This window comes from Lissotriton vulgaris, chromosome 4_1 (genome assembly GCF_964263255.1).
Source record: "Lissotriton vulgaris chromosome 4_1, aLisVul1.2, whole genome shotgun sequence".
NCBI lineage: Eukaryota > Metazoa > Chordata > Amphibia > Caudata > Salamandridae > Lissotriton > Lissotriton vulgaris.
The window spans coordinates 1,159,375,487-1,159,402,001 of NC_141691.1; the positions used below are offsets into that span (position 1 = coordinate 1,159,375,487).

The 26,515-nt window shown below is 41.1% G+C and overlaps 1 protein-coding gene across 1 annotated transcript in view; it reads left to right on the forward strand.

Moving 5' to 3' along the window:
• Positions 1 to 26,515, forward strand: part of CDH18 (cadherin 18) — a 2,230,955-nt gene that overhangs the window by 291,976 nt on the left and 1,912,464 nt on the right. Inside the window, exon 3 of the mRNA XM_086965396.1 lies at positions 1,206 to 1,320. The gene's annotated coding sequence lies outside the window, so the exon portion shown is untranslated. The remainder of the gene's footprint in view (positions 1 to 1,205; positions 1,321 to 26,515) is intronic.

A 26,515-nucleotide genomic window follows, 5' to 3' on the forward strand; every position in this document is an offset into this window, starting at 1 on the left:
AAAATGCAGTTTTGAGTTGCTTTCAAATGCGATCACTAGCGAAGGAACCCCAGCGCCCAGGTGGATCAGCAGTCCCAACCTCCCACCCACCTCTGCGCCTTGAGACCCTCACGGGTGAGTAACTGCATTTTACAAACCGCTGATTGGTTGATTGATTGATTGATTGATAGAAGGATCTCAAGTTACAGGATCTAATGAAAAACAATAACGTATGCTAACGTTCAGATTTTAAAAACCTTCAACAATGGATACTACATATTTCTACAAAAAATAAGGAAATAACACATTTGACCATTCTTGGCATGTGGGGCTGGAGAAGCATCACTCGGGTTCCAATTGCTGTGCAATCTATATTGTAAAAAGTTTTAAAAAAAAGGCAAAATAGTATTATCATACAAACTGCTGCTATAGCAAGGATTTTAATGCGTTTCTTTAAAACACCAGTTCCTGCATATGAATTGAAACATAATAATTAATTGTGTTTTTATTCATGTGCTGAAATAATACACTAAAGCCATAGGCACACTGGGGAGAAGGTGTAGCCTAGTGGCAATGTTGTTGACATTGGACACCTCGGTTTTAATCTCAGCATAGCCATTTGAGCAAACATGTTGTGATCCTGGGCAAATCACTTCTTCGCCCCGCTTCGGGAACTGGAAATACTTGTAATCTAAAAGCAAGATGCCTCAATAAAAAGTTATTACAATTATTTATAGGTAACCTACTATCTTTGGATATTCCCTTTCATGATCATGTGTCTATAAAATTAATCTAGGTGACCACGCTGTTGCCTCTGGTTTAATAAATCTCCATCCTACTATTTGTAAAAATGTTTAACTTTTAGGAATTAGTGAACACATTTGAGATTTTGAGAGTTTCATCTGAAAAGCGAGTCTCAATGTTATTTACATCTGGTAGGCATTTTCCACACAAAACACAATTTAATATCAAATGTATACACTGCGAAATATATTCCGTATCTTTAACCTTTGCGTATATTTTCGTATTAAAAAATAGAATTTCCATGGTAATATTGATTATTCTACATTGAGGACGATTTAGTATTTGATGTATTAATCCAGAAATTGGTTTGGGCACCGACTCGTGAAAACTATTATGTATTAATGGCGCATAATGTAAAGGCATCTGCGACAGATGGTGTCATGTGATTAAAAGCATTGATTTTCCAACATTTCCTTCAACAGATCCTGCAAATCACTTCCTGCTGGCGGATCAACAACAGAGTGCGGCACAACAGATCTTCCCTGCACATAAAAATGCTGATAACTGGCTGCTGCTGGTGAATGACCGAGGCAAAGGGTGAGAGACCCTTTTATTTGCATTGTTGTAGGTGACAACCCTGGTCTGTACATTTGAAGGGCGAAGGTGTGTGCTAAAGTGCAGCTGCACTTAACAGCGGGCATTTTCTTTCATGTGTATATAAGAAAAAGATCTTTGGTTCGTTGTTCATGATGGTGACTATTTTGGTTACACTCAGGGTGACGGCAAAAGAATGATGGATTTAACTCAGATCCTTGTGACTGGGAGTGAATGTTTGCATTGTCCATTATTCCGTCCATCATTTTTTTCTTTTGCATTTGTCGCCGTAAGTGTGAAGGGTATGCCCAGACGTGTGTCCCTTGCTAACTACACTACTGGATTCAAGCTAGCCTGGCTGTTGAAGTTTGATGCCCTGAAACCGGTCCAAAGGATGCTTGTTTCCGGTCCAGCGAGGACCTAGCTTGGTAGTTCGTCTGGACTGTTCCCACACGGAACAGGGTCAAGACTGATTTGCATATGGCTGGGTCCAAACTGGCCATGCTGGTCCTCCTCGACCTGTCCGCGGCATTCGATACTGTATCCCACTCCATCCTCCTTGACCGACTACGGCATATGGGCATTGGCGGCACCGCCATCAGTTGGATCGAGTCCTTCCTCTCTGGAAGAAGTCAAAGGGTGCTGTTGCGGCCTTTCAGATCGGAGGAAAAACCCTTATCTTGCGGTGTGCCACAGGGCTCGGCCCTCAGCCCTCTGTTTTTTAACATATATCTTGCCCCACTGGCCGGCGTGGTGGAGTCCTACGGAGTCAGGGTGGTCTCTTATGCTGATGATACTCAGCTAGTGTTCTCCTTTAGAGGCCACTCTGACTCCGCGTTCTCCAACTTCCGCCGGTGCCTTAACAACATCAGTGAGTGGATGTCTGAAAACCATCTAAGACTCAACGCAGACAAAACAGAGGTGCTGTTTTTTTAACCAGAAAAATTCCATCCCCTCCTCCTGGTGGTGGCCCACGGCACTCGATCCCGCTCCCTCTCCCGTCCATTCGGCCCGCAACTTGGGCTTTCATTTCAATGACTCTCTATCATGCAAGACTCAGATTCAAAAAGTGACCTCGGCCTGCTTCCTGAAGCTACGCATGATCAGGAAAATCCTCCCCTATCTCCCTTTGGATTCCTGCCGGACAGTTACCCACGCTCTCATCACGTCCCACCTGGACTATGCTAATAGCCTTTATGCCGGAGCTCCCCAATACCTGATTGACCGGCTGCAGATTGTCCAGAATGAGGCGGCGAGGCTGATTGGTAATATTTCTTATCATCAGTCAGTTGCCGCATATCGTAGGGAACTGCACTGGCTACCTGTGGCCAGCCGAATTCAGTTTAAGATCCTCACCCTGACTCATCGAGCCATTAATGATCGCGGACCAAACTATCTAAAAAAACGAGTTTCAATATCCCGGTCCATCAGATCTTTGAGATCCAATGACCTATGCCTTCTGATCTCTCCCCGCTTTAGACTGTCCAGAATGGGTGGCAGAGGGTTCAGTGTCATTGCTGCAAAACTATGGAACTCCCTGCCAGTCGATCTCAGATTCTGCCCTTCTGAATCTGTCTTCCGGGCCAGACTCAAAACCTGGCTCTTTTCTAGACTTTGATTTATCATGTCACTTCCCCTGTCCGTTCCTTCTTTCCCCTCTAGGATTCAGGTTCCAGCGCCGGGACACCCCTCCGGGGGTAGCTGTGCGCTTTATAAGCTACATAAAATAAAAATAAATAAAACTGAGGTGGTGTGGTGAGCAAAATAATGATGGATTCAACCCAGATCCTTGTGAGTTGGGGTGACTGTTTGCATTGCCCAGCATTCCGTCCATCAATTCTTTCTTTTGCATACTTTTGGTTACTAGCATTTTTTCGAAGCTTCTAAATGCTCTGGGGCTTATTTATGAGCCCTTGCATCACTTTTACGCTGCTGGTGCGTCACTTTTTGTGAAGCAACAGCAGAGTAAAAAATGTGCCTTGTTGCACCATATTTACAAAGTGATGCATCTAGGTAGATGCGTCAGTTTGTAAAGCCCTGCGCCACATTATACCTGCGCCAGGTATGTATGCAAAGGGGGCGTATTGACGCAAGAAAGAGTCATATAAGTTACGCAGTGAAATCTATAAGATTTCACTGTGCTATTTCTTAGACGCTAATGCATCAAAATCTTACACCTGCCTCATGGCAGGCGTAAGACTGGCGCTGGCACTAACAACATGGGACTTGCCCATGTGAAAGTACACATTGCTGGAGTTGCGTCACTTTTGTGAAACTCCAGCAATGTGTCACTTATAAGCCTACAGATACTTCAGAAATACTGACGTATCTCTAACTCCTTGCGACATGATGCGTCATACTGTAAATATGACGCATTGTTAGTGTCGCAGGAAGAGTGCAGGGAAAAGTGACGCATCGCTGTTTTCACGGAGCGATGTGTCACTTTTCATAAATGAGGCCTACTGTTTGGGAGACAAATGCATTGGGGAGCTTGGAAGGCGTCTTGAAAGCATATCTCGCAGATAAGATGTCCTATTCTACTTGCCATCTTTTGTAAATTCTTTAAGAGGACAGATCTGAACTTTTACCAAATTTCCTACAGCACTGGGGCTATTCTGATCAACCGGAGCAGAGCATGGGTAATATGAATAAGTGTAACATATCCCCAAACCTGGCTAACACTAGTCAATCCAGCTGGTTAACCTATGTGGAAGAACATCTCTGAAGAAGTTTGCTCAGAAATCCTGAATCTCTGTGAGCTTTATTATGAATTGTAAGACTTTTGTGCCACTTGTTTCAGAAATAAAGTCACCAGTGAGGCTTAACTTGTTGAATGAATGCATGGCCTGAGGGTACTTTGTAAGGTAGAGATTGCATAATGAGGGAAAAAGAAAGCAGGAGTCCTGAAAAATATGTATTTGATTGCCATCAGCTGAGTTACAGTCGATTTACATAATATATTCTTGCAATTACCAAACGGTTAAGTAATTTGCAATTTCTGTATTGGGATCTGTGCCTAGGGTGTTTACCTTGGCAGTACTTGGTGCCACATTACATTTTACTAAGAGAGAGAAGCAGAGGATTTGAGAACAACATTCACTATTAGAACGTGCATCCTGATATGTATCAGAATAACATATCCATTTTCAGAAATAGTTGTTCAAAGAAATGGCAGGAATAATTGCTGGCATATGTGAAAAGTAACATAAACACTTCAAAATACACATTATAGAATGAAATATTGTCTATACATATATTAGGTCTTATGTATACTCACTCCGCAAATATATTGTTCAGTAAAGCACCCTCAGTCATGACTCTGGAAGTTCTAGGACCAGGTTAGAGTCTATATCATTGCAGAGTCTATCATGACATTAGGGACCCATTTAGCAAAACCATGTATAACCTACAACATGTGTTCATTTATGCCTGCAAATGGTTGTAACATGTAGGCGTTGGACAATGGACAAACTTTTATTATACTTGGCATCCTAATTCCATGTCCCAATCCCTCGTCCCTATCAAAATTAGTTTACTGTAGTCCATTTTGAAGGAGAATCGAAAATCATATTTTCATATGTACAATAAATGATTGTTGAATTCCTCTGAATACTACAAAAAAAATACATAAAGTGGTTGCGCTCTTCCTCGGAGGTAGGTGTGTTGATATTTTCAGGTTGACCATGCTTGATTATGAATGCTACATGGACATGAATAACATTTCTCAAATCATTGCTAGAAGCTATGAAAAAATAGGATTGTTTGTACTTGTTTTCTGTTTCCAATAGTTAGCAAATGCTATATGTGGTTAGACACTAGTCCATTAATCTATTGAACCAATTTCAATAGCCTGGTTCTCTGGTGATTATATTATACCACAAAAAGCGTAATAGCTCTAACACCAATCAGTCTCCCATTTAAGGCTTTATGTCATGTCCTACGCAAATGTCCTTAAGATATGAGACGCGGCACCACACCATTCATATGACGGCATGCTTCATCATGGGTGCTTCCTCTCAATCAATTAGGTGATTACCACCCGGATGAGCTCAACCAATTAAAAAAAATCTGGGAGCACATCATAAATAATTTTTCTGGAAAATAGTGCAGGGTTCCAGTTAAAAATAACTATGGATAAAACAGCTATTTTGGCTTGTGCCAGTATGCTGAGAATGTTATTAGACTTCATGAAATCCAGGTACCTATCTTGACACCTGTGGCTTTTCTGCTTGTCTTTGACCCTGGACTGAATGCTCAGGTGCCTTTTACCTAGGTTCACGCTATAGAAATACCATATACATATATGCATAAATGCATACATGCCTCATGTTTCTCCCAAGCATCAAAATGAATAGTGGTGTCATTTCAACTATTGATATCTTGTACATATCTGCTGGTAACACCTCTAAGCCTGCTACGTTTGTCACTACTAACTTTTGACTGCTTCTACGGTGAACACAGCCCCCTGGAATACATTTGGTTCTTTCCTAACTGTAGAGTGACATATTGTTTCAAGAAACTGTGCATATTTTTCCATTGGAAGTAATGAGGTCTCATTAGGGATGCAATAAAGCTTGTTACAAGGCGTTCTGAGGACATGTAACATGCCATTACCGTTCCATATTACACTTCAAGATTTATTTCTATTTTCAGTAATTAATTTCTGACTCTTGCTCTTTACAAGCTATGCTAGTAATATTCCTGAGATTTCCCCACTTTTAAATATAGGAGATTTGAAAATAAACGCACACATGTTTGTTCTACTACCTTTAATCACTATAAATCTCCCCCTCCATTTACTCTACTGGTTTTGAGATAAGGAGAATTACATTTAGATTAGTGTTTCCTAATCTGTACACCATGAAGAATAACCATCTTTTTTCATATATTTGTGTTTCTTTTTCTTGCTTTTAAATGTTCATTTTAGTCACCTGGGGGGGGGGGGGGGTGGATTTAGAAATCCCCTGAAAGAAGGTCTTAATTGAATCACATAATATATCAAGAGAGGCTGTTCGTCGGTTGCTTCTAATAGAATCTGAAACTGCCAGATAAAGAACTAGTATGCATACCTCCTTTTATAGTATAAAACCTGGGCGGATATATCTAGTAACAACTTCCTGCAAAATCCGATTCCAGTGATGAAACTGAGTGATCAATTGGTACCATCTCCCAGATGTATGACAGCATGTCAGAAGATAATAGAGTACTAATCAGAAGAAAAGATCATGAGGGCTTGAATAAAGAGATAATCCCATTTAAGTGGGTTGTTTTGCTCCCAATTATCTGTAACCTCAAGAACATCCATAATTTGTCTGATTCTCGGGTTTCAGCTTGTCATGCATCCCGAATGGGCTTTATTTGAAATATTCCTGTGGTTTGTCAGCAACTGCTGCAAGCCATGGCAAGATGGCACCACTGGCCAAATTGTTCAAGAACTGTTCAAGAATTAGCCTTTGTTTCCAATGTTTTTATAGATGCTTTGATCTTAAGATCGGTATCCACCTCCACCAGAGTTCCTATCGTCACCAAGGTTAACCCCTCACTCCCATGTAGAGTTGCTAGGAATATTCTGAAGCTTTTCTTCAGCGTCTGCCCACCCTCGAACTGGCACATGACGCACAAGGAGAATGACAAACGAGATGCTGCTTCTACCTTTCAGGGATAAACTTATCATAGGAGTAAATCACCTTTGGGACTTGTTGTATTTCGATTAATTCCTATGAAGTGTGTAGTTTATGGGTACCCTTTGTGAGATATCTTAAGGCTTTTCATTCACTTTTATTCATGGTCCTAAGGAGGCCGGAAAGATGTATTGGCCAAAATGTGTTGACTTTTCAGATAAGAAGAAGCCCATAAGCTATATCACAAGACTATTAGTACAGTCATAAGGAGAAATGGAGCAGTGCTTGTGCACTGTACTCTTATACTCAGTGGTGACTTCTAGCTGGAATAACATCTGGATTTTTTTTATATGACCACCTCTTTGCAAAATAATAAGGAATAAAAGAAAACTATGTAATCTCCAGAACAACGAGGAATAAATGTGAGGATATTTCTTACTTAAGATATATGTATATATGTAAATTGTACTATGTGGCTGTATGGAATTTTATGTATATAAAGGTCATTTGTTTAATATTGTTGAATGGTCTTGCCTGAATCAAAGATCTTGAAACCCTAAAAATCTCAAACATGACAGTACAGGGTGTAAATGTTTACATATGCAGGTGTAGGACATTTATAAATTGATTACATTTATGATTCAGTGACAATTGAGGGCTTTGCTGTTGATTCCTTAAACGGGCTATTCATTTGTCCCCATGGCCACAACTGCCCTTTGGTGTTTTTGTTTGATTGCCCAGGTTACGTAGGGTTATATTGGGCAGCCCCCCTTACTTTTTTTCATGCTGATTATGTGGTCATTAGTCTGGATGCTAAATGTGGTCAGAAGGGTATAGCAGCAAATCCCCAATAACAATTGAAGAGGTAGTGAACAGGCTACATTTCTCAGTCGCGCAGTTAGAACTATTTAGTGCGCAGGACATAACCATTTCACTCTGCAAAGGATGATGTGTTGAGAATAGATAGAGAAACATTCACCTGGGCCATTCATACTGGTGTCTTGAAGAGGAGGTTTATTATGCTGAAGCTTTCACGGTGAGCCAGGCAGTAGGCTGTTATAAATTGCCAGCTACCATTGTTCAATTCAGCATATTGTCTGTTGGGAAAAGACATCCTCTTACCTCTTCTGCAAAGAAGGTCACATTGCAAGTTGTGTCCCTTCAACAACCTGTATAATAGTTTCAGCATGTTGCTGGAGTAGATTCCTCAATTCACATGCCTTCATCAAAGCAATCAGCTGAGCTTCAAAGTTCTTAATCTCTCAAGTCACATATGTTGCTCTCTCAAATCTCATGGCTTTACTTTTGGTTCCCCTCTTCTAGTAACATAGTAATAACCCGTGTGTCTTTAGCGCTGACATCCGAATCCACTGAAGTGGTAATGCCTGAAAGGGTTGTATGATGTTACAATGCGATCACAATGCAGGTTTTACAACGCAAGTCGTTACCACGACTTGCAATGTAGGGTGCTGGGCTTAGGAATAGTTAGATTTACTATTCCAACACCAGCCTACAAACAGTAGGGAAGGTGTTAGAATAGTAAATCTTCTATTCCTTAGTCTAGAGCGCCCTCCAGCGCAAGTCGTGGGAACGACTTGCGTTGTAAAAGACGCGTGGTAATGGCAGCGAAGTGTTTTGACCGCGTTGTCATGGATGTTCCCCCCTGAAAGTGCTGAGTCTGTCCTGCAGAATGCCAAAGACTAAACATCTATTGAGAGAGAGGTACGTAACTTGACAGGTAGACAGCTGTAATTATGACCACCTCCACAGTTAGTACAATATTGTGGCAGATATCACAGAGCAAAAACTTCATGGAGTTTTGTGCTATGACATGGGTGGCGAGGGTGCACTGGTATCTTGGTGTTGTATGGCTTGATTCTCTGCGCGTGGTAGGTAAACTATTCACATCTTTGTTAAGACTAAGGTTTCACACCTATGCAGCATGAGCTGAGAGCCAAGCATGTGGGAAGCAGCAGCAGTCACAGGTATGCTGAGAGTAGTTAATAAAACACATAACATGCTTGTCACCAGTTGTGGCTCTTGCAGTTAAACGCAGTGGGGTGGCGGGGCGGGCGGGGCAGGGGGATGTCGACAGACAAAGGAATAGGATTTATTTATTTATTTAATTTTCCCTATTCCATCATCTGTCAACATAATACCCGCCCGCTCCTCCACGCTTACCCGCAGGAGCCGCAACTGCTTGTAATACATTTGCAATACCATTTCCCTGATCTCAGGGATTGCATCTGCAGTGGATCTTGTTGTGATTAGGTAGTCATCAGCCTTCCAGATGCCATTTCACCCAAACCAGAGATTGCTGTTTAAGTATATGACTATCAGCACTTCTAGCAAAAGCATATTACACAAAGCATATGAGATACAAAATAAAAAATTGCACTAACAATTATGAAAGTGGTACTAGTATTTTTAATTTAAGGTGTGCTAAGAAAAGAAACTGTTCCTTTGTTTCATTTTTGGAAAAAAGTAACTTGAGACTCAACATATGCTCCAGTGTTTTAGCTATAGAAAACATTAGAGAGAAAATTGAAACGTTTTCTTTAATATTGAGATGTCAATAGCTAATATCTAAAAAGCTGGAAAATCCAGAAGAGAGTAAAGGATTGACGTATTGGTAATGTAAAATAGAAAAGATGGATACAATTAGTTAACCATTGTGTAGATTATATCATAATTTTAGTCAGTACTTCAAATAAAAGACAGAACACTAGATGTCAAAAACTGATGAAGAAGAACAATACATTACAGAAAAGGGACTTGAAATCTTTGCTGGTGCAGTATTGATGAGGCCAAATGCAATAGATCATCTGTAAAGTAGGCAAATGTTTTAAGAGGGAAAACATCATTTGGGATTATGAATAGAAATACGCATTTGACATTAGGATTATTTTTAAACAAGTGTAGAGGAGTAGAGACTATGAAGGGCCAGGAAATTACAGGCATAAACAGATATGGGTGCCCTCATTATAGCTAGAGTGCACTATTAACTAGATGCTTCAGGTGCCAAGAGAGACAGTGTACCCTGGTATACTGAATGGTTACCCCAGGGTGGGCTTGAACTTGTACTGCCCCCCTTGCCTATTTAAAAAAAGGGAACAAAGAGCCAACTATGGGTGCATGCAGTGAGTGACTGCACCCACCTGCAGCCGGATATATGGGAGGTCAATGGGACCCCATTTTCCCATGCAGGGTTCACCATCGAGTGCCACTCAATCAGTGTTCCTGCTAATGGCCACTTTGCCTCTGCCTCTGCCTCCATTATATGACAAAATGTTTTTCTCCATTTACATTGGGCTAGACTCCTTAAGGTAGCATTGGTTCTATATGTGCACGGCCACTATTTGTATTATGAAAGGGGGAGCACAAATGCATGTGGCCTCTTCTGTGATGCCAAAGTGCTGGGAGACAGGGCACTTTATGCAATTGAGCCTTCTGTGCTTATGCTATGGCCAGTCAAGGGATGTGATCTATAGAGGCATACCGGTGAGATGTCTCACATTTGATTCATAATTAAGGGCATTTAGCAGAAGGCGTAAAGGATTTAAGGGAAAAGGTAGAGGACAGTGCATCTGATAAAGTGAAATAAATGATTCGCGGAAACATTCCTGAAAGGATTAGTGGAGGGAAAAGCATCATGAACAACAGTAGACAGAAATTAATGGAAATCACTGTAATTATACTATGGGTGAAACTAATGAGTTGTCAAACAAAAATAATAAATGGCCTGGGAGGATGATCTACCAATACACATCCTGTCTTATATCTGCATTTATGAAAAAGGGTGCATATTACAGCCATAAAATAAATAAATACTACTCCTTCCTTTTGATAAGTGGAGATGTTTACATGCTAATTGAATGATTAATGATTTTCTGGCAGGGGCACATCCAATAAGATTGTTAAAAAAGAGACATGGATTTCCATTCCACATGTTACCAATAGTAGCTCCTTGTATTGCATTAAAACAGACATCCATTCAGTGGTGGCGTCTTTGTTAAGGCAGAGGAGGTTCGCCCCACTGCTCTTTCAGCAGTGCGCCCAGGACAAATATTATCATTTTATTTTTCTTCGCTCTCACTAAGCCGATTCTTGGGGGCGGGCCATCCTGATGGAGATTTAGCAACAGGGAGGAGGAATGGGAGGCACTGAGTGCACATGTGGGTTTGGCTACCTTTCTCCGCCCAGACAAACCGAAATGCACACTTAGCCTTTCTCCAACCTGAACTGTGTTGTACAACTGGGTGGAGAAGAGACACCGGCTTCCAGTCCCTTTCTGAGCACTAAACCAGGGTACTCAAACCAACCCTGGCGCCAGTCTCATGCTGGTAATAGGATTACCTAGGAAACAAAAAGGGTCTTGGCTCCTAAACTCAGCAAGGCTGAGCCAATGTAAACTATTACAAAACAACAAACTTGCCAGTGCTGAGGAATTGATTTACACAAACTATTGAAATGGTGTACATGACAATAACATGGACACTAGCTTTATAAAGTTGCAATTTATAAAGCTAGTGTCCATGTTATTGTCATGTACACCATTTCAATAGTTTGTGTAAATCAATTCCTCAACACTGGCAAGTTTGTTGTTTTGTAATAGGATTACCAGCATGGCATGAAATCAGCATCTGGATTGGCCTTGGGTGTCTGGGAGCCTGTGGATTGGCTTCAGGGAGTCGACAGGAGCAGACAAGCAGAAGACAACCGAGGCGGTGACGTCCAGCAGGTAAGTAATATTTTCTTTACCCTATTTTGTCCCCTGCGCTACCCCCACACTGCCCCCGTTTGCCTTCACAGTAGCCGCCACTGCATCTAGTCAAACTGAGATCTCACATGTTGTTTTAATTCTAAAGTACACGCTCAGGGTGAGTCTCTTGATACCAGATGTAGGAAATTGGGTTACTGGTTGAGGGGGATGAAACCCCACTCAAGCAGCAACCACAATTCTTGTCAGGCTGAAACACAAGCAAACCCCAAATTAACCAGCGCTTAACCCTCTGGTAACGTGGCACAAAAGCAGCCAGGTTTAGCTAAGAGGCAATATTTAAATTAGTTCTGCAGTACTTTAAAGAGTAATTAACTTAAGAAATATCCCACACCAATTTATAAAAATGGTGTATTGTTTGGATGTGGAGTCCTGTGTCAACATTGACAATGCCATCAATGAACAATGCAGTGTCGAGGATGCATTATGCAATGTCTGCAAGTCTGCGAAGCAAAGCCCTGCTATGTTCTCAAGTACGTCATCGCCAAGGGACTTGCAATGCAAAGGCATGTGTCAGCGATGTGTCATGCAGTGCAAGTTCTGAGGAGGCTTCAATGCAAGGTCCTGCTTCAGGGATGCTTCACACAGCAGCGACTCCGAAGCAGAGCAGCGGGGAGATCAGTCGCACTGCTTCAAACCTGCCCACAGGACCACAGCATTCAGGTCCACTTCCAAGGATCAAGGACTGGGGTTACCACTTGGTGGGGGAGGAATCACAGCAAACAGAGTCCAGGTTCTGTGTTCAAGGTAGTTGGATCCTTTTCTGTCACTGAGGGTCTGATCAGGAGTCCAGACAGCTAGCCCTTGACATCACTCAGATAGTCCTGGGTTCAAGATGCAGGTCCAGTTCTTTTCACTAAGGCAGTAGAGCAGCAGGGCAGCAGATTAGCAGTCCTTCTTGCAGAGCAGTGCAGCAGTCCTTCTGTGTCTTCCACAGATCCAGATGTGTCCTGAAGAGTTGGGTCTGGGGCTCCATTATTTAAGTCTGGTGCCCACTCCAAGTAGAAGGTTCTGGAGTTTTCCACCCCCAGAAGTGCTTGGAATTTCCTGCCTGCCTTGGCCCAAAATGTCTCGGGTCACAAAAGACTAGTGCCAAACTCTTTTTGAGTATGCTCATGGAGAGCATTTGTGATGTGCAAATGTGCTAGGTGACAAGTCCTCCTCCTCATCAAGTCAGAGATGGCCCTTCCTGTCAACACCTATTCCTCTTTGTCTCACTATCTGGGAGCAATACACAAGGACTAACTGACTACTACACCAAGTCAAGTGACCCTGGATACAGGCTGCAGGCACCAAATCGTTTAAAAAGAAAATAGCAACTTTCTAAATGTGGATTTTCAGAATTATGACTTAAAATTTGACTTTACTTTACCATCACACTTACCAATTAACGGTTATTAATTGTAATAAGGGAACCGGATGTTAACCTATTAGAGAGGTAGGTCTTACAGTAGTGAAAACGAATTCAAGTGTTTTTCACTACCAGGACATGTAAAACTTAAAAGTACATGTCCAACTTTGTACATAGACTGCACCTTGACCTGTCTGCTGTTAAGGGCCTACAGTAAGGGGGTGGGGGTTAAATACATTGAAAAGGGTGGTTTAGACCTGGCAAAAGGTTTATTTCCAGGATGCAATGGCAGTTTCAAAGCTGCACACACAGGCTGCAATGATATTCCTGAATCATGAATAAAAGGCTACTTTAGTGGATGGAAGAAGTGTTGCAGACTAACTAGTAACATTTAATTTATAGGCCCTGGGTATATGTAGTAGTCCTTTACTAGGGATTTACAGGTCAATTAAATGTGTCAATTGGGTATAAGCTAATTTCACCATGGTAAAAGGAGAGAGCATAAGCACTTTAGCACTGGTTAGCAGTGGTAAGTTGTGCAGATTCCTGAAAGCCAAAAAAGGGTTCATAAAAACGGAGGAATTGATGCAAAATATTTGGGGGATGACCCTGCAGAAATGACCAAGTCCAACATCTGGTTAAGCTTTTGTTCAGTCCAGAGTGATATTAAAACGTCACTGCATTTTATTTTTACAAATTCACTATACTACCTTGAAACTTTTTTAAAACAATGGCAAACTAACTACGGTTGTTTAATTCAGCAAAAATTTGATCAGAACATCCATCCAAGTTCAGAGACTCTTACAAAAAGAGATAAGTGTCAGACTATTTGTCATGGAAAACAGGTTGAAACGAAGATCTGTTTATAAACCCTCAATAGAATATTTTTAAACCATACCAGTCTGCCCATGGTTATCAGGAGTTCCTTGATGACCATCATTCTTATCTTAAAAAACGTGTTAAAATGGTATATATTACCTGCCTTCTGGAGTTTGTGACCATTCTTTGATTACTGCTTTATTCTATTTGGAAAACAGTCTTTTCAGATCATCTCCTGTCAGCATCTCGCTGTGTATCTAATCATTTGTGACCCTGTTAATTAGAATTTAGAAGTGTTTTGTTTATTTCTTTCCAGTCCAACCAAAACAGCTTTATTTACACAGTGCTTGTCATAAAAAGTGTTGCTACATAAAATACAGTATGAACAATTAAAATAGCATACATTTACATTAGTCAAACAATATCAAATCATCATGTAACAGTTAAACGTTAATTCATGTTGTTAAAACACCCTCAAGCGGCAAAATAACGTACTACAATAAATGGGCAGGACAAAAGCTCATGAAAAAGACAAAAAGGCGTACAAGTATCAATATCGATTCATCAAAAAAAATAGTTAAGAACAGGATCCTATAATTGAAACACCAGCAAGCAGCAGCTAAAGATGATATGGACGTTACAAGAAATGAACTTGACCAGAACTCAAAATAAAGAATAAAACTATGCTGGTAACACCCCGTGGAAGCGGGAGTGATGCCAGGTCATCATAAGACATTTAAAAAGTCACATCTTATCAATAATATCAAAGCGAACAGCAAGGTAAGGATTGTGTAAAGGTTGCTATAAATATGCAGAATCAAAGCTCAAAAGAGGCAAACTAGTGGCTTCCCAAACACGAGTAGGTGATGCTGATGTTAGTAACTTCCAATTTAAGCCATTATCTTTTCATGCTGGATTAACCTCATTTACAACAAATTTTGATATTATACACCACACCCACCATAGGACTTTGGCTAGGGGGATTGCATAACAAGATGAAGGGTCCATGGACAGAATTCTCAGCGCAACACTGGTTTGTCTCATACCCAGATTCTTACAGGTCTGAGCTAGCCAGACCTTACGAGGAGCTGCAAAGGTGGGGCAGACAAACAGAATATGAAGTTATGTTTCTGCATGCTCTGTTCAGACGGGACATTTGTTATCTCCAGATGGAGACCATGTAGCTATAAAGCCTTTTAAAGGTACAGTACCCACTCTAAATTGAAAATGTTTTACTGTCAAGGGGTTTTGTTATTATATCCCAATAATGTTCAAGGCGAGGACAAGGTTTTTATGTTAAAAAACCCGGTCAATTGAGTGGTATCGCTCGCTCGAGTGATGTTTTGTCACAGTATTTTCCAGTATCTTTTCTTTATCACTTCTTTAGATAATTACTGGGTACTAGATGGATTTTCACATAAATTATACAATACCTTACCAACCAGTGCCCTTTTAATGTTCCGTAGCCAGTCTATTTTATGAAAATTCTTAGCCTCAATAATATCCCTAAGACCATTTACAAAAGTGCTCAGTTCCGAGGTACTCCATATTCAACGTCAGGTAAGATTGGACAAAGCCTAGCTATATCTACCAATGGATTCCTTCCTAATCATTAAGCAATGGAAGGATAGGGGTGCCTTGGGGTAGGCCAGCGAGTGTTCGTAGAAACCTGTTTTTTGCAAGAGCTAGCTTAAAGATTTTCTCGAACCCCCATTGTTCTGACCGATACAAAACCGTACTCACCACCTTTGCGTTATAGATCTTCAGTTCTGGACTTATAGGTTTTGTCAGGGATGTTCTAAATTCATTACTGAAAGCTCCCACTTGCTGGCGATGTTTCAGTGCCATGGTTTCCACATGAGGCCTCCAGGACATATTTTTCTCTAGAGTAATGCCTACGTTGGTGAAGGCCTCTACATGCCCTAGGGGTAGACCCTCCTTATTAATTCTACCCTTAAAATATCTATGCTGATTGTTTTGTTTTAGCCGCATTGATCTTTAACCCTCGAAGCTTGCAAAAGTCTTACAACAATGTCAATGCACGCTGTAAGTCACTAGGTGTTTTTGAGATGATAAGTGTGCTGGTGGCAAACATCAGGATTGGTGTCTTGGTACTTGCGAGGGTCGGGCATCAGTGGAAGTGAGAGATAAAAATGTAGCAATCCTGTTGATAAAAAGGGAAAATAACATTGGGGCCAATACACACCCTTGGCGCATTCCCTTTTCAACTGAACAACGATTTCTGATGTTCCCTTCCCTTCCCCAAAGAATGTATGAAAATTGTTCTCATGCCATAAAACTCATTAGTATAGCAAGTCCATGGGCATGCCAAGGTCATGAAACACCACCCAAAGCTTGTTGCGTGAGACTAAATCAAAGGCTGATTATAGGTCGACAAAGGCAGCATACATGCAGCCTTTGCCAAGCACCACGATTCGCCAGTAAATTACAATAAATCTAAAAACTTGATCTATTGTGCTTATGTGTGCACGAAAGCCAGCCGGGTAGGGGGTTAAAATTTCACCTTTCCCAGAACAAGACGTGCTACCACCTTTTGAATGGAATCAATAAGGCTGATCGGCCTGTAATTCCCAGGTAAAGATCTGTCGCCCTTTTTAAATACTGGTATAACCTCCGCCCCCCTCCTAGAGTCTGGGATGGGGGCGCCAAGAGTGATGGCATTTGCTTACAACATTATATACCTGCCCCAGTTCTCCTTGTCATATAAAAAAAAACATCAGCAGACATCACCAGGGGCTTGCCGCCCACGATTATATTGAGGGCAGCCTTAACATCAGGAAGTTCCAAAACCAGATCAGGCGAGCAATGAGGGGGAACTACTAAGGGTTCACTTTTCTTCAACGTCATTATTGCTGTACTGTTTGGAAAAGTGATTTGCCCAGGTATCAGGAGCGGCATGATTTTGTGGGAGAGGGAGTTGTTCACTCATGCACCATTTAACAAGGGACCAAAATATTGAAGATTACTCCTGGTGCAAGCTATTTTCAGTTCCTGCCATCTGCTTTTGTCCCATACTTGCGTTTTCATGCGTTCTTTTAAATGTCTTCCTGGCATTCTTTATCATACTCGGGTTTTTCAATCTAATACTTTCCCCTAGATATTTACGAGCTAGCTTACATTCTTTGTTATACCAATTTTGCTGGGGTTTAGCATGAGAACCCCTGCCACTATCAGGTCTTTGAACATAGGGCCACATTTGTCGAATAAGGTTTCATGAATGGTGGATATCAACTCAATTGGCTGGGCATTGGTGCGGAGAACCTCAATTTCTGCTACCACATTCTCCGCATCCTTGCTGATGGAAGACAATATATCTGGCTTTTTCAATATATTGGATCATTTAAGCCTCTGTGTGTCATTGCTGACAGTAATTGTTAAATTAGGGGGATGTATTGATTCATCTGGGTTCATGAAGCGTAATGTAGAACACAGTGGATTGTGGTCACTCTCCACCCACTCTGTGACAGCCATACCCGTAAGGGCGTGCCATAGATTTAATTCAACAAGAAGGTATTCGACTTGAAAGGTGGCCATTGTTATACGTACTTGCCCCTTTTCTGTCAGAGATGGTTCTGCTGTTTTCCACCCTTATGCCTCTTTCTAGGCAGATTGCTTTCAGTTGGATCCCTGCTTCTGTCCATCTTTTTATTTGGTGAAGTTCTAAATTTGGTATACACCACAATGCAACCTCCTCCGCTGCTAAATTATTGTCCTCACTATTAAGTGGCTCAATATCACATTAAAATCTCCAGCTAATGTAATTGATGATTCACCTACGTCTGCATCCACTATGATGTCAGATTTCCACCTGCCTCTAACTCCTCTTGCATATGTTATAAATTTCAATATTGCCATAAGGCAGCGACGGCCCGTGGAGGGAGTTACGGTGGGGCAGGAGGGCGGGGAGGGGGAGGGGCAGGGTGGAGGTTGCTAAAAACCGGCATATGGATAATTGCAGGTAAGTAAACAATTTAATTAATAAAACGAATTTCGTAGCTCGCACTGCATTGCATGTTGCGATGCAAGGCGCATTACGAAATTCGTTTTATTAATTAAATTGTTTACTTACCTGCAATTATCCATATGCCGGTTTTTAGCAACCTCCGCCCTGCCCCTCCCCCTCCCCGCCCTCCTGCCCCACCGTAACTCCCTCCACGGGCCGTCGCTGCCATAAGGTCTGATCATCATCCGAATGGCGATAACATCCGGGTTCTCGGTCGAGAGCTCCTGGATCTTAAGACCAATGTCCTGCCGGGCCCAGATTGTTAAAACCTGAGGGACTACCCTTGCTGCCATGGATAGCCGGAGCATAGCAATTCAAATACCCTAGGCAAAAAAAGGGGTCTACTGACCATGTTTTCTGGAATAAACAGATGTCATACTGTTCTATGAAGGCATTCAAGTTTGAGGAGGCTGCCTTAGACCTTAGCCCAGCTATGTTCCATGACAGAAGATATATTTGGTGTGGTGTGAGGTACATCCCTGGAATGATTCCGCACGGTCTGAGATCCCTGATGAAGATCTAATTTGACTCATTGTTATACTAGTGTCTGTTGACGCCGGGCTGGGGTTTGCAGATGGTGGATGAATGGTGGTTCCATCTATCTGTGCTAGTGTCAGGTTGTGATTACTTATGCAAGAGGGTAAACATAGCTGTCAAACTATTTCCCTTAGCAGCGACACCCCTTTAGCGTGTGGTAAGGAGAGGGAGGCGTTAGCCAGTGTGGTCATTTCACGGGGGCTTATGCTTGAAATGAATGTTTGATTTAGTTAAATGATGGGAATGTACGTTGAATGCCACCAAATTCTAGCTTTGTTTATTTCTATGCCATCCCAAACCTATTGAATGCTATTGCTGAAGGAAGTCCAACAAGCAACACTGGGTAATTCATCACACTTATACAATCATATAATTAACCTTTTCTCATTGAGCAATGCTTATACCAAACATACTTTTCAGGAAAATGCTGCTCTTACTATTGCAATATATGATTAAAAAGCTGAGATCTGCTGCTGCGGCTTAGAGTCCCAGCCATTCTGTAATCACAAAGACCAACCCTGTATGCCCCAAGGGACTAGGGTATAACTATAATATTAATCAAAACAGTTCTGTGGGACTCTTTCTCTGGTGGCACACCATACAGCATCAATAAGAAGTACCTTGACTGAAGCAATCAAATGAATCATAGTAGTTAGTACAATATGTATTGCTCCATAATATGAACCCAATTAATTTTTAGGTCTCGCACCTGGCGATTACAGCGCGAAAGCGCTGTCTCGCCTGCGAGACATATAGTCACCGGCTCTCCTTCCCAGGACACAGGAGATGGGCACGCGCATCCGGAATCGGATCAGGTCGAGCGCGGACAGCATGCCGGAAACACACACTCACACACACATGCACACACACACATACACACGCGCACACACACTGACACACGCACACACACACACACGCACACAGACACACACGTCCACACACACTCGCACACAGACACGCACAACCCCCCCCCCACTCACAGGGCTCTTTCCGCTACAGGCTCCGTCACTCTGCTGCATCAGTGTACCACGCTGGTTGTCCCTCTCTCCCTCGGCAGCGGGTCAGTCTCAGCAGCAGGCGGGGCTCTCCACGAGCACGGGAGCCCCGCTAGATCACACGCTGACTTCACGGGCACAGGAGCGCGGGGTAGGCTCCTGTCTTTTTGCGGCCCGCCCCCGTCCCAACACAGGTTGCCTGGTTTCCTGTCCAAGCCGGGCTGCGGCGATGAGTTTGTCAATTAATGTGCTTGTTTTTTTATCATCATCATTTGGGGATTGTTTATCCCAAGGTTGAATTTTTTTAACCCATTATGTGTTTAGATTTTCGCTTTTTCATTTCCGTATTAGCGTTTTTCCAGCAGAGCTAGACAGCCTCCATGTTGGCGTTCGGAGTTGTTTTTTGAGCTTTATTCATTGGATCACATCTTCGCCTGCGAGTGTCCCTGTGCACTCATCTGCTTTTGGAATCCGTCTTTTAGTTTTATTCAGTGGATCACACTAGAGTCTGCGAGTGACCCTGTGCACTCGGGCGCAGTCCACTTTCTAGATCCATTATCCTCAGTATATCGGAGCCCCGCAGGACTCTGTTCAAGGCTGTTTTCGCCTCTGGCAAATTAATCCTTTGGCCTGACGCGCTTCGATGCTGTTTTACATCTCTTCAGAGGCCGGCATGAGGAAAGGCTGATTCGCCGCTAACAACCCCTTTCTGCAATGCTTTCTGAGCACCTATGGAAACATATATATATATAAATATATGTGTGATCAAGAGTACTGTGATACTCGAAACGCGTCACTTGAAAGGTACTTAATAAAATTGCCTTGCCTGAAGCCGTGGGGGCCGTCTCTTCTTTCACCACAAGTGGAGGTTTGAAGATTTGTTCGATATATATATATATATATATATATATATATATATATATATATATATATATATATATATATATATATATATATATATATATATATTCACTGAAAAAACCATAGGTTTCACACCAGTTATAGTTAGGAATTAGCATTTAAAAAACCTATTAAATTCACTGACAAAACCATAGATTTCACACCATTTATAGTTAGCTGGAAATTTTACTGACATAAAACCATTGAAATTCCCACGTTATAGTTAGTTGGACTCACTATAACTTGCGCGCCTGTAATGCACTGCTGATGACGTCACATATTACATCACTCATGACATGGTCAGTGACATCACTCATGACATCACTGATGACACCATCCAGTGAATGTGTGTCTTTCTGAAAAATAAATTTGTTTTATATATGTATTTGTAAAGGTCGATGGAAGAATAAATGTTTAAATAAGTGTGTAAATGGATGTTTTTTTTAAAAAAAATTGGTTGGGTAACTGGCTTATTACGTGTATCTTAGTGAGTACATATATTAGCGAGTATTGTTTAAATATTTAAATGTTTGTATCAGTGTTTCTCTTTGTGTATAAGTGGCTGCAGGGGTTGGTGACTGACTCACTGTTTGTATGTGTTTTGAAGACAGCATATGTGCAGGACTGTATGGGTGGATGAGTGTGTATATGTGTGTGTTAGTGAGTGAATGACTGTCTCACTAGTGTCTTCATTAGTAACGACATATGTTTTAATCTAGTATATGTGAGTATTGATGTATATAAGTGAGTATAGTATATATAGTGAGAGATTGTAGGAGTTCCTGTTTAAATAAGTATGTGTTTCTATAAGTGATTGTTTAAGAGAGTAAGTATGGGTAAGTTTCCTTAGAAGTAAGGTGGTAGTGTGTGTATAAATGTATATGCAAATAAATGGATGTTCAATAGTTTATTTGCATGTGTGAGTATGTGTGTGAGTAACTTTTGGATGACTGCTGATGTGTAACAGGATGTATAGGTGTATCACTACATATGATGAGTGAGTATATATATGAGTGACTATATAGAACTGTTGGTGAATGAGTGGATGTGTATATAGATGGTGGAATTACTGAATTGGTTGTTGTTACTGGTTTGGGTATCTCCATTTTTTTGAAAATGTTTGTTTCTATTTTTGAATATGTGTTTCAAGCGTTACATTACACTGAAATTAGGTCTGTCACTCTGTCACAAGGATGGTGTCATCAGTGATGTCATGAGTGATGTCACTGACCATGTCATGAGTGATGTAATATGTGACGTCATCAGCAGTGCATTACAGGCGCGCAAGTTATAGTGAGTCCAACTAACTATAACGTGGGAATTTCAATGGTTTTATGTCAGTAAAATTTCCAGCTAACTATAAATGGTGTGAAATCTATGGTTTTGTCAGTGAATTTAATAGGTTTTTTAAATGCTAATTCCTAACTATAACTGGTGTGAAACCTATGGTTTTTTCAGTGAATTTCAAAGGTTTTTTAAATGCTAATTCCTAACTATAACTGGTGTGAAACCTATGGTTTTTTCAGTGAATTTCAAAGGTTTTTTTAATGCTAATTCCTAACTATATAAGACCTGAAAGCCCACCAGGAATCTCCAGTATGCGCCAGGGGACTGCATTGCAGAGAGGTGTAATGAAGCCACAACCCTTTTTACACCTCTCTGCAACGCAGCCCCCGTGCATGTTTGAAGAGGGGGAACTAATTCCCCTTGCATACTGGGGGCCCCTGGGGGCCAATTAGCCCACCTGGAACCTCCAGTATGCGCCAGGGGCTGCATTGCAGAGGTGTAATGAGACTATGCCCCTTGTTACACCTCTCTGCAACGCAGCCCACTGCCGCGTTTGCAGAGGGGGAACTAATTCCCCTTGCATACTGGGGGTCCCTGGGGTCAACTGGTCCACCAGGAGCCTCCAGTATGCGCGAGGGAGCTGCATTGCAGAGAAGTGTAATGAGGCCACACCCTTGTTACACCTCTCTGCAATGCAGGCCACTGGCGCGTTTGTAGAGGGGGGACTAATTCCCCTTGCATACTGGGGGTCCCTGGATCATATCTGCCCAAACACCGATATTCCGAACGATTGTAAATTACTTTTCTTGAGAAACATTTGGATTTGGATTATCATGTCCTATACTTTGGAATTTTTGAAAGACTGACTTTGAGGATGCTATAAATTACTCAAGTCTGCCCGAATTGTGTGGGTAAAATTGATACCTAGTCACTTTGAATAAGAATATACTTATGTCTCGTCTAACATTTGGAAGAAATATCTAGTTATATGACAACTGGATACCGACATAACTTGAAGGAAATAAGAACGCCCTGAAGAAGTTCTGTTGTACAGAACGAAACCTTTCGGCTGGCTGTGGTACATAAACTTAAGGAAAATAAAAGCATTTGAATATACACCAAGATTCAGCGCTTCAATAAGGACTCTAAGTGATATGATTTGATTGGACTCATTGTGAAAGTGGTGCTGTGCCAAACTTTGGAATATTCTCCACTACTCTCTACTACTTACTCTCTCCTACTCCACTACTCTCAAATACTCACTGTCTACTACTCATTCTCTACTACTCTACTACTCTCTACTACTCTCTCTCTACTACTCACTCCCTACTACTCGCTACTCACTACTCCCTACTACTCACTATCTACTACTCTCTACTACTCACTCTCTACTACTCTCTCTCTACTACTCACTCTTTACTACTCACTACTACTCTCTACTACTCACTCTCTACTTCTCACTCTCTACTACTGTCTACTACTCACTCTCTACTACTCTCTCTCTACTAGTCTCTACTACTCACTCTACTACTCACTCTCTACTACTCACTACTATTCTCTCTGCTACTCATTCTCTACTACTCTCTACTACTCACTCTCTACTACTCACTCTCTACTACTCACTCTTTACTACTCTCTACTACTCACTTTCTACTGCTCTCTACTACTCACTCTACTACTTACTCTCTACTACTGTCTACTACTCACTCTCTACTACTCACTCTCTACTACTCTCTACTACTCACTCTACTATTCACTCTACTACTCTCTACTACTCACTCTCTGCTACTCTCTCTACTGCTCTCTACTACTCTCTACTACTCACTCTCTACTCTCTATTACTCACTCTCTACTCTCTACCTCTCTCTTCTTCTCTCTCTACTAATCTCTACCTCTCTACCGCTACCTCTCTACCTCTACACCTCTACCTCTCTACCTCTCTCTACACGCACACATATACACATATATGCATATATATATATGCATATGCATTTATATATATATGTATGTGTATGTATAAAAAAAAACAACAAAACATTTTTTTTTTAAACAGCTACTTTTAAAACTGTCATTCTTTTTCCCCATGGTACGCTCCCCGGTACGCTTACCGGTGCGCGTACCGGTGCGCGTACCGGGCGCTCACCCCGCGAAAATCAAATTTTTTTTTTTTTTTTTTTTGCTCCGCGGGGTTCTTTTATGGCCCCCACATCAAACCTAGGGGGTCAAGGGGGGTCTACTCTGCCCCCTTATGGTCATTTCCCTCTTTGTTTTGGCCACCTCTCGTGTCTCGATCCTACCGAGACACAAGATGGCGGCCGTTCCGGACTGTTTAGAATGTTTACAGACACCCTAGAGCCAATCAGCTTTCTGCGCGCAAGTCGCGGTAAGCGCCCGGTGCGCGTACCGGTGCGCGTACCGGAGCGCGGCTATAGATATATATATTTTTTTGAACCTTAATTACTCAAAATTCACTGGAGCACATATCTTGAGACATAGCAAAGGCACATCGGGCTACCAGTCCCTACAATTTTGCCAAGTTTGGTGGAAATCCATTCAGCCGTTCGGGCTAAAAGTGAAATCGACCGCCCTATGGAAATTAACATGGGGAAAACGCGTTTTGGGACCCCCCTTTTATCTCGGCCCCCGCTTGACGAATCCCCCCCAAACTTTCAGGGAAGGACCGGAACGCCGCGAGGCCATTTTGAGGAAATTTTCAGGCAGATTCGTCAACCGGCGCCAAAGTTATTCCAAATAGAATTTTCAGATTTAACATTGAAAAAAATCCTAACTATAACTACCTACTGGCGACCGCCAGTAGGTAATATATATATATATATATATATATATATATATATATATATATATATATATATATATATATATATATATATATGTATATATATGAACCTGCAATCTTCACCATCTCCGCAGCTGCAGCGAAATGAGGATACGGACCCAAGGCTGTTGGCAAGGTAGGATTTATTTTGCACCTCTCAAAGGGCGACGCGTTTCGAGCATCACATGCTCTTGTTCACACACTGTGCACCCGGTCAGCTTTGTTTTTATATACTTTTTTTTGTTTGGTGTTGTTCCACCTCTCAAGTGAATCACATGGTCAGTAGTAAACATAAAGAAAATACTTTCATTTACAAAAAGGTCCTATTTACATGTTGCAAATTCGCATTTGGGACAATATACATAATATTTGGTAATGCATTTACTTCATTTAACCAACTAGCCTGAACAATTACAATGTTTGTCTAGGTATATATGTGGTTTACGAAATTGATTTAAGAAACATATTATTATCTGCATGAATGCATTGACAGTACCTATCAACAAGCACATGTGTACTAAACAATGTCACTAAGGAGCACTATGTAGGGCATTCCACTATCGTGATCATACGTTGATCATAAATACATAAAAAAAAGAACACATACTTTGTATCCCATATTCATAATTATTGTACATAATTTACAATTTATTTACATATAACTGCTTAAATGCACATTCTAATAAAACATATCCCTAGATCACCTATTGATTTTCTGAAATGTCATATACCTACAATCCTGCGCCTTCTAGGGTATTGTGTATACCACCCTTATGACTCCTTGCCTCCTTGTACTGGGCATATGGATATATTATTTCCCATAAATACAATGTTTTTTGTTGGACCTTACCAGACCTGTGTTGCATAATATATATATATATATATATATATATATATATATATATATATATATATATATATATATATATATATATATATATATATATATATATATATATAAATGATCCTTAACAACAATTGATAGTGCCTTAGTGAAGTATAAACTCAAAGGACTTACAAAACCAGGGTCTCAATAAAGTTTGTTAAAAAAATCATACTGAGTTTGATACTGACAGACAACGATAATCATAAGTATCATTCAGTCTCAACTCAGAGCTTTTCAGTATATCAATCCATTTACAATCTCGTTGGTTTAACTTCTTTGCCAGATCACTTCTTGACTGTCCATTTTGACCACTTCCAGTACCTGCCACGGTATGTCGCTGAGGCTAGATTTATAACTGTTGAGCACTGATTTATGGTTTGGTTTAACCTGATAACCTGAGCTAGTTAAGCTGGAAAGCAATCAAATTCTTTCACTGAGAAGTTAGATATAACCCCTTGTGGATAGGGTTAGCCTGAACTTACAGCTAGACTTTCTCACTATCCAACATTGATTGCAGCATGGAGCACAGTGGCATGATATGATTCTATACAGCCTGACATATGTACATTATTAGAGCTGGAGTATCCCGACCCCATTTTTGTTGATTAGTAATTCTTCCTACTGTACGTTTCTCTGTAGATTTGAACACAGTGGAACTGAGGATCTATTCAATGTGTTCTGTCTAAATTAATTTTCACTTAATGAGTACATTTTTGAAGCACTTACAGTTCTACTGTGCAGAATACACACCATTCGGATTGAGCCTCTTGTTTTCTTCTGTAGGCTACACGTTTCCCTGATGACTCATCCTGATGATACTCTTAAAATAAAGTAAGGGTCAAATCATCAATATTAGGTCTCCTGGTCATAAATTGATGAGATAGTGTTCAAATGAAATGTGATTGGAAGCAGAACTATATTCATATATCAAGACGACCAGGGACCATTTGTTTACCACAGCTGAATTTAACTGTACATAACCTCTGGTGCATTTCACACTCAGTGAGTCATCTGCACTTTGTGATATTGCATAATTCATAAATTCTTTTGTTTACATGATGTCAAAAAACATATAAAAAAAGAATTGCGTTCATACTTTAAATGCCTACATATTGTATTGATTGCGACAGTTAATTAAATTGTTTCATTCAAGGTGCATTTT